Below are 13,175 nucleotides of genomic sequence, written 5' to 3' on the forward strand. Positions count from 1 at the left end.
CAGGCTTTAGAGATATAATTTCTACATTTTTTTAACCATGACTTGTATGTCAGCAAAATTTTAAATCTGGTTTTATGAACTGCTTAGACTGCTACCTCTCTGTCGTTTATTTATTAACACAGTTGATTTATAACTGTGTTCTTATTTATTTCATTTTATTTTTCTTTATAGCATAATCTTATTACTTTGCCCTTTTCTGCTTATGTTCTGCCCCAGACTGAGTTGCTGTGGATAATTTCGTTGTGTGTTTACATGTTATGACAATAGAGTCTGATTCTGATCTAAAAATAGTTTGTTGGGTAAATTAAGTTTATAATTTTAAATTATGTAAAGAAACTAATTATTGAAAATGTATTTATTTATTTATTATTTATTTATTTATTCATGCAAACATTTTATTTTATTTTATTTTATTTTAATTTATCATAGTAAAGACCCTTTGTCCTTTGCTGCTCGCGGCGTGATCTGATTGGTTGTTTCGGAAGTGGGCGGGACCAAGTTTGTGTGACCGACACGTACTTGCGCATAGTCCACATTGAGGCAAACGGTTTGTAGTCAGCTGGTGTCACATCGTTTCGGTTAAAATTCAGTACATTTGTGAGTTTTTGTGCGTTGAAGCTACTTAGCTGAGTGGGTTATGGACTGATTAACTTTTGTTATCGAGAAAAAAACAAAAAAAAAACAACAACGTGGAAGTTAGGAAGACGTTTGCAGCAGCCGCGGACACCGGCTAATTCCTGGAGAGAGAGCTAGCTCCTTGGACATTATCGCAAACACGGAAATTTTGGAGACCGAAGAGGAGGCGGACGGCGTGGAAAAGGAGGTTACGTTTGTTTCCGTGGACTTTTATTATTTCGTGGAGGACTCGGACAGCTATAATGTGGCCGGAAAGGAGAGTGGAGTTAGCTTGAACTGCCGTTAGCGTCTCTGGTTGCAACCTGGAGGTGTTCCCATTAACGAGCCACGGAAACCTTGTGTGGATTTAAGGAAAATGGGTTGAGGGTTTTCCAACAAATAGATGCTGCAAACCACAACACCTGTGACCGGTGAGTACACCTGTCTCTGTTGACATGCGGGTTTAAATAACGTGTTATTTGTTGTATATGGGTTATACTGTCAGCATTTAGTCGGTGTTCAGTGTTTTAAGTTTAAAGGCGGATTTTTGCTTCTGAGTGAAAGTTAAAAACCAGGCGGTGAATTGTGTTTTATCAAGCAACATTACACAAAAGGATGTGCTTTAATGTTTAATAACATTGCAGTGTCTTACCTTCCTGTTTGTAATCATTTTCATAGATAAATACACCTACCAATCCCAATACACCAGAGTGACACCACACCAATGTAAAAAAAAAACAAGCAAAACACTTTAAGACTTTGTTAAACAAATTGCTTCCCCAAAAGTAAATAGTAATATAGCAAACATAAAGTGCCAACAAAGTTACAAATTAAAATAAATAACAGTTGCATCAATTTATTTGTAAAATTAGAAAGATGAGACACTATGCTCTGGGGTTTAGGACTGAATTGCATGTATAAGTGAAAATTCAGTTCACTTTTTTATTTAAATACAAATCTCAGGTTTTCAGTTATTCCTGGTTTTATTTATTTTGTTATTTACTAACAGTGTCACTTCATTTTGCACTGCTGGACCAGAGTCACAAGTTTTGTTCTTTTCATGTGTCAACATGTACAGAATGACGATAAAATGTTCTGCTTTCTGGCAGTTTGGCTTTTTGCCATTTTCTGGTTGTTTTACATGGGAAAGATGCCACACATCATGGATAACTTACAGTCCGTGTGTGTGAGAGACTATGCACTTTGTTGTGTGTTGTAAAATTCTGTGAAACTGACACCTCAGTGCTGAATGAATACATAATTACTGCTTTTTGCCTTTTGAGGGGTATTTTGTCTTCTTAAGTCACAGATTTTTTGATGCATTGCAGATGAATTGTTTTGTAATATATTTATTATTGTAGAATTGCCATGTTGTGATAAAATCAGTATCATGATAGTATCATATTGTGAGTTTACCTTGTGATTTTTATACTCCTTTTCTGGCTGTATTGTATGCTTGGCTGGAGCTGTGTGTTTCTGTTTCCACAGTAATGTGAGATGGCTCTGCTGTCTTTAACTGTGGACAGTGCTACAGTCATTTTTGCTCACAATTACAGCATTTGTAAATCCACATATACTTGCTGTGGTGACCATGATTTGAATTGTTTGTGCTTAGTTGTGTATGCTTTGGATTTATTCCTTATATTTCAATTATGCCTGATAGCACAGAGTCAGTGAATATCTTTTTTTATGTGGTTGTATTATTTGTTATTTTTTGTTGCATAATATTTGATGAGCAGCCACAATGCAGTACCCCATAAGTCCCTCAATTACACCTCTCAGGCACTGACCCTAGATCTACATACTCAGATTTGTAACTGTAGCGACAAATGACATTATTTCTAGAGTTGTGTTGATATCTAATTTTGCCGCTTTGGTCTGATGTATTAAACTAGTTTGGTTAATGCAAACTGGCTGAATTGCCATTTAGCTTTAGCTTTATTATCCAGCTTGTTATACATTACTTTTAGCTCACTACTCCAATATAGCTGTAGTGTAGACTTCTGTGTTTGCCCCCTTAGGTTAGTAGATGTCACACACTCTCTATTGCAACACAAACTTTACAGGTGTAAATTCTATTTTATTTAATTTTGTTGTATTTTTTATATGGGCTTTTAAGTACTCCACAAAAAAGATACTTTTATCTTTACTCTACAAATTGTCCACATAGACTAGCCAACCCCCTTGCATCTTCAGAAGTACCCAAGTACCCTGACTGGGGAATCACCGATTCACCCCATTAAAACTATGTCTTCTTTCAGTGAGTTATCACTTAACTTTTGGACTGCATTTGAATTTCTTCCTTATTTTGCTCACTATTTTGAGCATGTTGGCCTCCAAGACAAGCAAACAGCATCAGCAGACAGGATGTACTCACAAATCAAGATGAGCTACCAGGACAGAAGGATAACAGCTTGTAGTGGGTGAAGCAACCTGCAGTCCAGCATTAGCTAACAGGCCACAAATATCTTGTAACAATAGCAGGGTTCAGCTACCAGCTTTCTGCAGTGTAAGCAGTTGGTGCAGCTACTACGAAGCTTAAATGAAGTGTCATAAACTGTCTCTTCTGTTTGTTAAATTGCTACAAAAAAGATTTCAAAGTTTTCTTTTACTCCTTAGGAATACGAGAAAGCTTAAAAGCCAGCAAAGATTGCAGCTCCAGTTGCTCATATCTGGATTTATTGCATAAATACACTTTGCTATATTGTGTAATGAACATGTCATTGGGCTTTTATTTAGCCCTCAGTTTCCTACTTTGTGTTTATATTGTGGTCATATATTTTTTCCGTGCCCCCATTCCGCCATCTTTTTTTTAAATGCCTCCTTTAACGTGCACCAGTTAAGTCACTTCAAGCTTTGCTCGAATCGAAGCAGCATCCCAAATAGTTACGCTAACTGCTCTCTGTGTCTCTCCGCTGCATAATGTGTCCTTTTATGGACAGCTACAGTCATGACAAATGTTGAGTCCCAAAACACAAAAAGGCCAAAGATGAAGGATATAAAGAATTTTATGTGCACGCCACAAAACTTCACAGATGTATCAGGGGATTAAATTTACTCACTCTTAAGGTCCTAAAGTCAAACCGAGGACACACCCACATGCTGGTGCACAGTATGTGACAGTGTAGACTCAAACACTAATGGACCAGACACCCCGAGGCTGTATGTGAGTGTGTGTACTGTACAGTGTCCGCATGTATGGGAATATACTGTATGTATGTATGTATGTATGTGTGTGTGTGTGTGTGTTAGCAGGAGCTAAATGGGTTTTGCCTCCATTGGCCCACATCCGTGACTATAACAAAGCATTTTGCCTTTTCCCGAGGGGTATTACATACCACAACGACGTCAGGGAGAGACACCCGAGAGTGCTCACTGTTTATTGAGTGAACTGACTTGGTTACCAATTTTCATTTTGAGGTGGACATTATATTAAATATAAGATCTGAATAACTTTATAGTCAGTATTGTTTGGCATCTTCCTGCCACTCTTAAAAACACATTGTTTTAATCAGTAACACAATACATTTCCCTCAGAGGCATGCAGCGAAATTCAAGATCAATTCCTTTAGTCTTCTCACACACACACACACACACACACACACACACACATACAGATTTGATACAAAAAACATGAACACACAGAAATGCACACACAAAGAGAAAAGATAATCTATGTAAGCGGTTTCTGCCTCAGTTGACTTAGGTCACAGGGTTACCTGGCACTTCTGAAAAACTGCATTATTTTACATTCTAATATTGTCATAACTGTTGTGTCGAACTGTCAAGTCTACTTGGTGACAGCAGACTCGGTGAAGGTTTACCTACAGATCCATGATGCAAGATGAGCTATTTTGCAACCTTCATGTTACTTCTTAAGTCAACTAACCAAAGTTTTAAGTAAATAATTAATTAAAAATTGCTCAAATATTTTAGATAATTGAATTATTAAAAATGCACCAAACCTTTTAAGTAAATATTAATTAAAAATATCAGATTTTTTTAGGTAAATATTTTTTTCTAAAAAGTTACCAAATGTTTTAAGAAAATATTAATTCAAAATATATCAAATGTTTTAAGTAAATTTTAAGTAATAATTTACCAAATGTTTTAGGTAAATACTTTTTAAAAAATTTACCAAATGTTTTAAGTACATTTTAAGTAATTATTTACATAAATGTGCCAAATGCTTTAAGTAAATGTTAATTAAAATTTACTAAATCTATTAAATAAATAATTAAAAATGTACCAAATGTTTTAAGTAAATGATTAATTAAAAATTACAATTTGTTCATACTTAAAAGTTTACACTTGACTTCTTTTACGTTTAATTACACCATACTTAAAAATACTGTTTAAATGTCTGTTACTATAATTTTTTGGCCGTGTCCTTTAAGTTGTTTGTCGCCTTCTCCTCATGTTTTTGAAAGAAATCACAGCAATTTGCCCAGGTTTAAAGGTTTAGTAGGCCAAATAATACTAAGAACTGGGCAATTAAATAGTTGCTGTACTTACAATAAAAAAAAGTTCTCTCACTCTACAGCAGGAAACTGCAATTCAAAATAAAAGCTTGCTGCGGGAAATTCACTGTACTCAAAATAAAGTGTGCTTTTTACAGACCATTTAGAATGGACTCGCGACCCACTTTTGGACTGCGACCCACCAGTTGGGAACCACTCCTTTAATCTCAACAAGGCTTGGCCAAATTAAATAAGTACATTTTGTAATAGCGCATGAGTGGAGCTGGACCCATATAACCCTAAACCAGTTATTTCAGTGATGTCATCCCATTGTTGTTTCCAGTTTGTTTTCGGTTAACTATCAGACGTTGATGAATACCAAATGGAAGACATCGGTTGAGATCATGCCGCAGTGTCTGGTGTATTGTTTTCTTTGCGGGTTGTAATGACAGCGCTTGTCTTCAGATCCCCGGATGTGTCGTTCTCGTCACATACAGTAATTCTTCAGGGTTTTCTTCAGCTGTCACTTTGTATTAGGTAGCCTCCAAAGAGCCGCTGTGACCTTTGATTCCTTCTTTTCTTTACAGTCTGTCTTTTCATTTGTGTTTGCTCATGCTATTATAACAGATACCATTGTAAAAAAAAGTTATTGATTGATAAAGATATGTTTTTTTAATAAAAAAAAAGAAAATTTAATAGATTTATTTATTTTTCGAGGGAATAGAGCAGTTGCTAAAATAACAGCCTGAAGTGTCTATAAAATGTGAATACAGTGATTAAAAGATACCATAGCAAAATTGATTAGCTGTATGTTGAATTTTTTTAATTACTTATAATTATATACTCCCAATTCATTTAAATCAACTGGTCGTAAAGTTAAGATGGAAAAGTGCATGCGCTTGGTAGCAGTCAAATAATTGTGCATTATTATGGGACAAATGACAAAATAAGAGAGGAACATATTACAGTTAACATTTTTTAATATCAAAATACTAAAAAACATGAACCAATTTGGATGTTCATTATCAGTTGGAACTAGCAGTTGTCTTTGTACTACAGTGAGTCAATTTATTTTTCTTACCAAAAACATATCTTTGCAGAGTGTAAAACCTTGAATTCCCCTTCCAAGGCTGAGGTATATTTATATTTAAAAAAAAAGATAAATAAAGGAAAAAAAAGAATTTGTTGCAGCCAAAGGGGGAAACAAAAGAAGGTTATTGTCCTGAATTAATAATTTAATAATGATAATAATAATTTATTTTAAGTTAAAAAGAAAATATGATTTTTTTTAAGTTACTGTTTACCTGTAATCCATCAGAAGATGTTTTTTTTTAAAATTGCATTTTAAGAAATCATTACATATTATTATCGGTATTACAGAACATGAGAAACAAATATTAAGAAAATAAAGAAAAATATTAGAAAGGAAAAGAAAACATAGCTATTATAACTGATTACATATCAGTTTATGATAAAATTGACTTTTAACTGATAATTTTAGTCAAAGGATAGGATAGGCATGCCTTGGCATATCTTCACACATACATTCTTGTGTAAACCAATGTGAGAAACACATCAACACAATATCATATTGTTTTCTAGTTATCACCTCTAACAAGAGAATTATTGTAAATATTTTGTGTTTCATACCTCACTCCTTTTCCCCATCTTTCTTCAAATGTATGAACTCGATAGTTATACTTTTCAATCCAAATATATTGTTTACAATTTTCTACTATTTCGAGGTAACTGGAAAATGTATTATACAGTATTGTGTCATTAGGAAACGTTATACTACCACAGTAAAGGACAAGAACAGGCAACACAAGAATGCAATTTATTTTTTTGTTATTTTTAATCAGATGTACTTGTAGCCCTTTTGCTTGACAACAAGTCATTTTGACGTGGTAACAGTTGCTGTAAAGAGTTTTAAATCATCCATTTCGCTTGTCACACTTCTGCTGTATTTTATTCTGCAGAATATAAAAAGACAAAGGTGGTGCTGGCAAAAAGGAGTCCAAATATAAATACAAAGCAATTAGGAGATGCCATTAATTAATATAGTGAGAGAAACAAATGTGCTGTGTGCTTATGAAAACAAGCGTCTCATTTGAGGCTAAACTTCAAACCAAAAAAAGATGCATCTGTATAAGCAGCCAAAACATTTTAGTGTCCTTGTCAGAGATAAAACAGATGTACATTTTACAGCCACTCAGATCTGGAGGGTAAAGTAGTTCTTCACAGACCCATGTTCTCTTGCACAGATGAACTCCTTTATGATATAGTGCACTGTTTTTTCCCTTACATTTTGTTTTCCATTCAGTTTTTCTAAGCCTCTAGCATAAGTTGGCTTGAAAGGGTCTTATATCTCAACCTTGAAAGCAGGAAAAAGAAGGAAAAAACATAAAAGGGACCTGAGCGATTCTGTCGCGATAAATGTACGAAGAAGCGTAATGATCTTAGGTAACAAAACTCATAATGGTTAATGATTGCAAGAAAGAGAGTGTTGTCCGAAAGCACAGACTTTTGTTTCTCAGTTTCTTTCTGTGTTTTCTTGCTGTTTATAATGTAATCTATGGCAACAAAAGAGGAGGCAGATGTACAGTATTTCGACCTTGATCTCTCACCCTGGAACGCACCTCGAACACCCGATTGTGTAACATGTGTGAGTTATAGAAGCGATGAGTCCTGCAGCCCTTCTGGTGGGTTTGGCTCATGAATTCGGGGCTCTGAGAGAGGAGGAGATGGTGCAGAGCACATCAGAGAGGCAGTCTGTCAGAATACCATTTCACTCCATGAATCAGACAATGTGGTGGGGAAAGGAGAGAATGAGAGAAAGAAAAGTGGGATGTAATTGATGGTGTAAAAAACCTATGATGGGGTGAGCATAAAACAGGGCCGAGAGAAAACGTCGCTGTCATGGATCACAGGTGGAGGAAATGAAGTCGTAACACTGCCAGATACGCCTATTACCATACAAGTAGTTCCACATCCCACTTGAAAAACTCCCCAGTCTTAATGCAGTGCGCTGCTGCTGTCCACCAAAAACCTTATATGCTGATTTTTATATTTAAAATTTCAGCAAATGTCATGCTTCTCTGGGGATTGAGATAAAATTTGTCTTTTTCTGTATCAGTCACACCCATTCAAAATCCATTGGATAAACTCAAAAACGCATGATTGTCAAGCTGATAGCGAGGCTTATTTTTCTTAGATGGTTTTTACTGCATAGCAGCAAAATGCAGAGAGCAAATCCTGCACATACTGCACTCACCGTTGTCTCTCGGGACTGTATCATTTTGACAGGTTTTCGCTAATTCATTCGGTTTAAAACAATCAAGGCAGTAATTATAATATATATTGGGGAGGCAAATCCCTGCAATGCTGTCCGAATTAATCATAAGAAAATGTGGATAGAGCAGAGCCCCATGTGCAGAGGCTGTGTCTTTGCCGCAGCGGCCGCAGGTTCGAGTCCGGCCTGGACCCCCTCTCTGTCTTCCCCTCTCTCTCTACCCATTTCACGCTCACACTGTCCTATTGATTAAAGGCAATAAAACCCCCCAAAAATAATCCATTTTAAAAAAAAGAAAAGAAAATGTAATCATTATCATAAATACCCTAGATTCCCTGGCAGATTTGATTTCTACAAGGGGTTTATTAGTGCTATGGTAGATAGAAATAAAGGTAAAATAAAAAATATGGAGCCAGAAGAGGGTGGTTATATTCTGATTTTATTTGTTATTATTTTTAGATTAAAGATAAAAAGTTGCCAAAAAAAGTATATTTTATGACAAATGGTTTTTTTTTTCTGTTATCACAAATTCATAAATATAATCTCAGAGAATATCCAAGTCTTTAATCTTGGAAATTTACATCTTTAATTTTGGAAATTCTGAGGTTTTATTGGAATAATACCCTCCTTCTCTAGCTCTTTTCCACAAAAAAACCTGGATATTCTATGATCTTTAAATTAAAAAAAGTTAAAAAATATGAAATGTGTCTATTTTTTGCAAATTATAATCACAGAGCATATCCAAGTATTTAATCTTTGAAATGTACAACTATAATTTAGGAAACTCTGAGGTTTTTATAATCAAAATATTACTCTGCTTCCCTGACTCTTTATTTATGTTTAACTCAGTATTGCCGTAATACACTTTCAGAATTTTAAGATGAGAAGTTACAAGAAAAAAGCTAAATATTCAATGAGAAATCTTTTTTTAAAAAAAGAACAATATGGAATTTTTCTATTTTCCATTTTTCAATTTTTGCAAATTTATGAGAATATCTAAGTCTTTTGTTTTTATTGGAATATTACCTTCCTTCCCCACCTTCTCTTTTTTTTCCTTCTTACTTACTATTGCCCTAATACACTGCCACATTTTTCAATTCTGGTGACTGACAAAAACATCACTGTTGCCAAGATGAATGCAAGAAACAAGTGCGAGGACAAAAACAGCCCTCCTTGTTTACCTCTGCTTTGTGCTGTGTGCTCTATCAGACTCTACCAAATCAGATCTAGGAGGAAGTCACATGCAATGATGCCACTGTATCGATTTTAATTATCCCATTACTGAGCCTGGAGGTCTTATAAAAACAGATAAGCTAAAGACCTCCAACTAATTACATACGGAGCGGCATCATGCATTTATTTTGCCGTTGATTAAAGTTGCTTCGATTTATGTTAAATAACAGTGTGATTCAAATGCAAAACATATTGGCTCTGACAGAGAGGAGACTGGATGAGTGAAAGAGCGGGAGAGAGATTCAAAGACAGAGTGGAGAGGGGCTGATGTCACATGGATTTATAAAGAGAAGTGGATACAACTTGGGGGGTGGGGCCCCATTTATTTTAATGAAAGTTGCTCGGAGGCGCATAAAGCCAAAAAACTTCCATGTGTAAAATAACCTAAAACTCACGCTCTGCTTCTGCAGCATTTGGCCCATAGAGCAGGCACACTATGACTTCTGCAGACCGAGCAGCTAACTTCCCGGTTTAGTGTTCCACTAACTTTAATTGGGATGAAATTATTTAATTGTGCAGCAAATACAGCAAACCCTGATAGTGAAACGATTCATTGTACAGTGGCTGTGATATTCCAGAAAACGTTTCCACTGATTCATAGATGCCTCTTTGTACCTCCATAGTCTGGCCACTATGCCACATTGACCTCAAACCTCAGCGCTGTCCCTGTGTGCTTGGTATGTCCACAGCAAGCCGAATACATTTAAAAAAATGATTTTTTCCCTTTGTTTTGTACAGTAGCCAACAAGCACAAAAGTGCAGCAGCTGTGGAAATTATGCCAATTCAAAAAGGCATTCAAAAAAAGTGAAACATCCTGCAAATTAATAAACGCAATAATAAACAAATACGTAACAGCTAACATGCTGCTAATATCTTGACAGCTGAGATGTAAACATGGGATGTAAACAATAATGGCGTATTGGCGAAAGATGGTAGCTGAGTGAGTGGTAGATGCACGCTTCCTTGTTGATATGGTTGGCAGGTATAGTTTGTCGTTATGTAGCACTGTGTTGGTGGAGGCTGTTTTGCTCATTGTACGGCAATGATTAATATTCAGGAGCAAGGCTGGGCGATCCATATGGATTTAAAATAATATCACAATATGTTAAGGCTATATCAAGATACACAATATATATTTTTGTATTATAAAATTGCCTCTAAACTACTGTAAACTACCAAAATACAAAATTATTAAATTCACTCAAGTTACAAATAAAATAGCTACTGTCATATCATAAAGCTACATAAACGACTGTTATAATAAAGGAGAATTAAATACAGTTAAAATGTTAAATAAAGTAAGAAGTTAAATGAAGCACTGTTATAATAAAGTGAAATAAATTAATGTTAAAATTAAATATATCAAAGCGGAACCCATGGTGCTTTTGTTTTGAAGGAGAGTTAAACTATAACTGTGGTATGAGGATTCATCCACTGCAAACTGTAAACAAACAGCTTTTCAGTTTATATATTAATAGTATTTACAAGTATAAGTAGTGCTTATCAGAAGAAAACCAATTAAACGATATAGCGTAATATGAATAATATTATCCTCGGATGATATATTTTGTCATATCTCACAGCCCTATTCAGGAGGTGTCATTATAAATGTCTAAATATTCAGTCATAGAGCTGTTGTCATTTAACTGTATTCACATTTATCTTGTTGCTTTATTTCTGTACAAATATGACCCTAAAGTAATTTTTCACGCACAAACAACATTTTCATATTCTCCAGGCTTTATGTGGATGTCCTCTCAGAAAGAAAAAAAAAAGATGCAAGGACAAATGCAGTTAATAAAGGAGGGAGAGCAAGAAAGGCTGTGTGAGAGAGGGGAAGAAATAGGAAGTAGCAGAGTGGAAAGGTGAGGGCGTAAAGCTTGAATGCTTCAGCACCATTGCCACCACAAACAGTGCTGACCTGGAAAGCCTGTGTCTGGTGGAAATCAGCTTTAAGAAACCCTTTTAGAGACCTCCTCAGGGGATTAACACTGTTTTGGTGTTTTGGGTCTCTCTTTCTCTCACTCACTCGCTCTGTGTGTTTGTGTACATGTGTGTGTCCATCACGTGTGTGTGTGTGTCTGTAGGACAGTATGTGTTGAGATGCCCATGTGAAACTGATAAAGAGAGCATGCAGAGAGGATTTCCTGTGCAAGTTTCTACTGCTGTGTGTGTCTCTCTGTGTGTGTGTGTGTGTGTGTGTGTGTGTGTGTATGTGTGTGTGTGTGGGAGAGAGAGGTGCAGAGGGAGAGTCAGATAGCGAGAGGAAAGGCTGATTGGCGTTTTAGTATTATGTAGAGGCAGAGATGCAAGGGAGGCGGAAATAATTTCATTGGTTGAATTAAACCTCAATGGGCAGGGTGCATGATCCACAATTTTTTTAGAGCACAAGTTAACTAAACCTAAACGGCAAAGAGGGAGCTCCAGTCTAAACATAAATAAAAATGTCATGGTGAGAGCGTGTTTTTTTTTTTTTTCTTTCATTCCCTTCATGTTTTTTCACCCCCCCGTGCTGGTCCATTGGAGCACTCAGAGGTTATAATTGCAATCTACCAGTTGGGAATTTCCAACTTATGACTTTGAAAGAAATGCAGCATTAGCCAGGAAAACGGTTCTATTTGGGCTGTGAGAAATGTTAATTTAATGGGTAATTAATTCTCCTTCATTATAACTTGGATCTTATTTTTGTGGGTTTGGACATCATTTCTTTGGGTTGTGATAACATTGTAACATCACCAAAGTAATTGCTGATATCTCAGAGAGTGGTGACATTGCTCGTAACTTGATACTTTATTGATAAAGTTGGTTCGAAATTGTTTTGGTACAGCACAGTATATAAGTTCTAGTGAGAAGGAAAGTGTAGCTCTATGTGACACTGAGAGCATATTTGTGATTTTGACAGGATTTCCACGGTCATGGAAAACCTGGAAAAGCTATGGAATTTCACAATGTAGTCACAGGCAGTGATTGACAGTTGCATTCAAGACTTTGAGCCTCTGATTGGTTGTTTTGGTTAATGTGCAGTAATGCCATTAAAAGCACTAAGAGGAGGAGGAGAAGGAATGTAACTTTTTTCACAAATTAATACTGCGTGGATGCAGTGACAGTTTATGTAATTATGACAAATGAGTTATTTTTTATTAAGTTACCAACTGCAGCTTTGACCCTTAGAGCGTGTTTTAATATCACACACACTTGTATCGCTCTGCGCACAAAATTTGCTTTTCAAAATCAAGCTTTAAAGAATACAATCCATTAATATGATTTTCTTCTTTCATTGGGTTTATGTTTTTTAAATCAGTCCTAATCATAAATATCAAATATTCATTCATTTTCAGAACTTTAACACTTTAAAAGACAGGTTTTTGTCATGATAGCACTATGTTTTTAGATGAAAAATAAACAAACACAAAAAACGATTTATTTTCAATATACTTCATGCAAAGTAATTTTTTTTTTAAATTATCACAACCTCGGATATGGCAATGATTTGCACTGCACTGTGCAGTATGGGATTTTTACAAAAAATTCAGGTGTTTACCTTTTTTACTTAAAAAAAAAAACCTTTCCGGAC

The 13,175-nt window shown here is 35.5% G+C and overlaps 1 protein-coding gene across 1 annotated transcript in view; it reads left to right on the plus strand.

Annotated features, from left to right (window-relative positions):
• Positions 1-520: 520 nt before the first annotated feature.
• The window catches only part of LOC121960680 (cadherin-10-like), a 261,883-nt gene continuing 249,228 nt past the window's right edge, over positions 521-13,175 (plus strand). The window contains exon 1 of the mRNA XM_088072261.1: positions 521-1,046. The gene's annotated coding sequence lies outside the window, so the exon portion shown is untranslated. The remainder of the gene's footprint in view (positions 1,047-13,175) is intronic.

This window comes from Plectropomus leopardus, chromosome 21 (assembly GCF_026936395.1).
Source record: "Plectropomus leopardus strain MGB_pleo_1.0 chromosome 21, ASM2693639v1, whole genome shotgun sequence".
Classification (NCBI taxonomy): domain Eukaryota; kingdom Metazoa; phylum Chordata; class Actinopteri; order Perciformes; family Serranidae; genus Plectropomus; species Plectropomus leopardus.